This window comes from Vicia villosa, linkage group LG1, assembly GCF_029867415.1.
Source record: "Vicia villosa cultivar HV-30 ecotype Madison, WI linkage group LG1, Vvil1.0, whole genome shotgun sequence".
Classification (NCBI taxonomy): domain Eukaryota; kingdom Viridiplantae; phylum Streptophyta; class Magnoliopsida; order Fabales; family Fabaceae; genus Vicia; species Vicia villosa.
The window spans coordinates 20,720,181-20,724,758 of record NC_081180.1 but is presented as its reverse complement, the minus strand read 5'-3'; positions in this window follow the sequence as shown (position 1 = coordinate 20,724,758).

Sequence of the window (4,578 nt, the reverse complement as noted above, 5' to 3'; positions counted from 1 at the left end):
CTCAGGGTCGGGGTCAGGTCCGTGGTGGCGCTGATCAACTCGTCGAACTTCCTTTTCACGGAGCCGATTGTGAGGGAGCCAGGGTCCCCGCCGTTGGATATCAGCATTGCTGTCGGGAACCCTTCCCAGACGCTGAGGGCGGATGTCACTCCGACCGAGGGTATGAAGTCTTCTGGTCGGGTGACGGATAACGCCACCTGCAGCGGCCTGGCATTCGGTGAGTTGCCCTCGTCGGAGCTCCGACGGTCATTCCTTCTGGGAGGGTCTCCTCTCTTTGTGTACTTAGAAAGGTGACCCTCTTTGATCAGTGTCTCGATGGCGTCCTTCAGGTGTATGCACTCGTCCGTCAGGTGCCCGTGGCTCTTGTGATACTTGCAGTATTTGGACTTGTCGGTCCCCGCCCGGGAGGGATTCGGCTTCGGGGGCCTGATGTTGGAGTTTCTGAACTCGGCGTTTATGCACTCGGCCAGGATCTTCTCCCGTGAAACTTTCAGGGGGGTATAATCGTTGAAGTGCCCTGCTGGCCCTCTGCGCTCCTTTGTGTCACGGGACCTGTCGTCCCTCTTTCTCTCGTTTGCTCGGGGCGCGGCGGACGGGTCTTGGCTCGAGCTCCGAGTAACGCCATTTCCCCTTGATGCTTTGACTGCGGCCGCTTCGCCTTCCTCGAAGGAGATGAAAGCCTGCGCCCTTTTCAAGATGGCGTTCATAGATCGCATTTTTTCGATCTTTATCGCTTTCCTGAATTCGCTGCCGGGGAGGAGCCCTCGCTCGAGGAGATAGCTTTTCATGTAGTCGGTTGTCTCCACTTGGACGGCCTCCTTGTTGAATCTGTCGAGGTAGTCTCTGAGAGGCTCATTGGTCCCTTGGACTACAGCTTCGAGGTTTGCCTCTGATTTCGGTTGACGGCGGGAAGCAGTGAAGTGACTCAGAAAGAGTTCCTTGAGCTCGGCCCAAGACTTGATGGAGTTAGGAGGGAGATTCCTGTACCAGGTCATTGCCCCCTTTCGGAGCGTGGTCGGGAAGATCCGACATTTGATGGAGCCGTTGACGACGTGATATTCCATGACGGCCTCCAGGTTCCTGATGTGATCGTCGGGATCTGTAGTCCTGTCGTACGCATCCAAAGTCGGGGGTTTTTCCATTCCTCGGGGAAGGCGGGCCCTTCTGATGCTTTCGGATAAGGGGCTGCGGAATTCCTCCTCGTCGCTGGCGCTCGGAGAGATCGAGCATGTGTTACGCCGGGCGGGTTCCTCCTTGCGAGGCTTCCTCCCTTTCCTGGCGAGCCTTCTTTCCTCTCTGTCAGGAGAAGGGCTCTCCTCCTCTGTGGGCTCAGGCCTCCGATTTTTCTTGCTCTTTCGCAGAGGGGAGCGCGAGTAGGACCTCTGGCGGCGGGATCTTTTCGGTGGAGATCGAGAGGAGGATGGTGAGCGTCGGCGAGTCCTCCTAGGCGGGGAGCGCGAAGAGGAGGAACGCGATCGACGGTGCCTCCGCGGGGGAGAACGATGACGATGCCTCTTCTCCAGTTTCTCAATCCGTTCGCCCTGGAGTCGGATGAGGCGGTTGGTCTGCTGCAGCTCTTTGAGGATGACGAGGGTTGAGGGGTCGGTTTCCCCACGGGCATCTGTAGCATCCCGAGTCTGCCGATGGTGAGTTCTCGGTCTCTCAAGGGAACGGGTAGAGGAGGAGGCAGTCTGCCTGTCCCTGTGGTCAGTCTCGTGTTGGACGCGAGTCATCGGTTGTTCAGGCTGGGTTTGGATCAACTCGGCGTTCCGATCGTTCCGAGCTGTTTCCTCTCTGTTATTCTGAGGTTGGAGCTGCTCGGCCTCGTCATTCTGAGCCTGCTCGACGTGCTGAGGTGGTGGTCTTCTGATGGATTGGGGGGTCTCATGACCTGACCTCCCATTCCCTTCAGCAGAGCGTCGTCGTCCTCCCCGTCGATGCAGAGCCGAGTTGGATTCCTTGATCATTTCCGTGAGACGGAAAGGATCGGGGGTCGGGACGAGGACGGTGTTGTTGTTGTTGCCGGCCATGACGATCGAAGGATGGATTAGCTTTGATCTTTGTTTCTTTAAAGAAGGGGGAGCTTGGTTCCCACAGACGGCGCCACTGATCGTACCTGATCAGAAGAGTCGTCAAGGCCTGCGCGGATGCTGGGTCTTCGTGAAGTGAGAGGGGGGGTGTACCTGCAAGGTACTCCAATGCCAAAGTAAGTTGACGAGCAAAGGAGCGCAAGTACTAGCTAAGAGTGAGTAAGAATTGAATACCTGACCCTCTACTGAGAGAGGGTATTTATAGCCCCCAGCGCTGGGCCATGATCACGCTAGTGGACTGGATTTCCAGGCCCAACTAGGAGACTGCCAGGTTTCCTAGGCGGAAATATCGGAGGTGCGTGATGCCCTCTGTCCTGGTTAACCGCTCCGGAATCCAAGGGAGACGCGGTCTTTTAGGGACCACGTGTACTCCGTAGTATTCGGAGGATTGAGTATGGAGGAGTCCCACGAGGAGCAGGGTCCTTGGCGAGGAGGGCGCTCGCGGGGAGCATGGTCCTCGATAAGGATGTCAGCGAGGAGCACCTTTGCCGAGCAAGGGGGGTGACGAGCACCATTTCACGTGATGGAGGGTGCAACCTGATTTGGGCCTCGAAGGTCCAGTGGGCCGAAATTGGATTGGGTCAAGTCTTGGCCCAGTCCAGAACAGTTCTTATAGCATAAGCATGTTATGTGTTATGTTCTATCTATTTTAATATGAATAAAATTGAGTATGTTGGTGGATCTGTAATTCTTGATTGATTCATGTCATATTTTATGTTAGCATCTTTGGTTTTTGTTTTAGTGGCGATATATCTTTCACCAAGCTAGGAACATGCATGTGCATCATCGGGAGCATCAATGTGAAAAGTTGTGTAAACACGATGTTTTTGAAGCAACTCAGAAATTTTCCATTGCATTGCATTCATCACCATTCATGACATTTATATGTGGTGATTCATATTGCCTGTTATTTAAGTTTCACTTTTGCATCACTCCATGTATATGGGTATATGTGTGTGCATGTTCTTACTTTTACAAAATGCCTCCGTGTGATATTTTAGCATTTATGTGATAAGTGATACTTCTCATGGCTTGAATTGCCTCCTTTTGATGTTTTCAAAGAGGGAGAAGCATATGCGAGGCAAAGTTGGGATGAACATATTCAGGGGGAGCATTCATGAAGACAAGAAATGCATATCGTCGCCGCAAGTTTTGCCATCATGAAAAATGGGGAGTATGTAGTTGCACTTGCCCGTTAGATGTTTTGTATGATGTCAGAACTAGAAAAACTTTAGAATTTATGTATATTGGACCATATCTATGAGTCATTATGTGCACCTTTGCATTAGGGATCTTAGAATGCACTTAGAACATGTTTGAAAAAGGTGTCATGCATCAAAAACCAATTTCATGGCATTAAAAATCAATTTCATGCATGAAAAATCAAATTTTGCTCAAAACGCAAGTTTATGTGTTGACACGTATATTGTATAGGTCGACACATGTGCTTCAATAATAAAGCCTGTAGCTTAAGTTTGCATGTGTTGACACATATAACTTTTTCAGATCGACACATGTTGTCAAAATTACTGTTATGTGTCAACACATGCTGTCAAAATTACTCTTATGTGTCAACACATACAGTTTCCAGGTCGACACATGCACTGCATTTTTAAAGTCTGTAGCTTCTGTTTGAATGTGCCGACACATGACATTGAAATTGAGGGCAGACGTAGCCATAGCGAGGACGATCAGTGAACTGCCTAAACAACTCCTCGTGTCCTCTCTATCTATCTATTGCATTTAAATTTTCATTAGCAAATAGTTAAATACATTGATTGAGTGATTAATTGGTAGTTATTTTCTCTTGATTGTTAAAAGCTATATTTATTTGCTATTTTCCTTACAATCGAAGTGATTGTAAGAGGTTTTTGATATCAACAAACTTGAAAGGAAAATTTTAATAATCGATCGCACGCCAAGTGTTCGATAATTTGTCACTTTACGTTTTTCTTATTATTTTCATTGGAAATAGGTTACCTTAGTAAGCCTTTTGAAACTATTGATTGAGAATTGTGTGTATCAACTCGCTTATCGTTGTTATTCATTCATCACTATTGTGCACATATCCGAGTTTCCAATAATCAATTCGGTTTATATGACTTTTCGTTCTAGACCAAATATTCTGCTTTCCATAGTTTTTGCGATTTTCAAAAACACTTTTAAAAGGTAATTTTTAACTCGGAGATCTATTCACCCCTCTAAAGACGTCGTCGTCTAACATAAGATATATTCTATAATATAAAGTGTAAGACTTTTTAAATAGACATACCATGACATATTTTGAATTTAGCTATTTAGATTTAGATTCATATTTCAATCTCTATATTATAATTGGGGTGACAAAACAGTGAGATGATATTTTAGGTCCCCACTCTCTATTGTGTTCATTCATACCATTTTTTTTACGGATTTTTATTGGTGTGAATATTAAAATAAGATTTTGTATTTTTAACTTAGAAGATACTGGCTCTGTTTGGCATGCCAC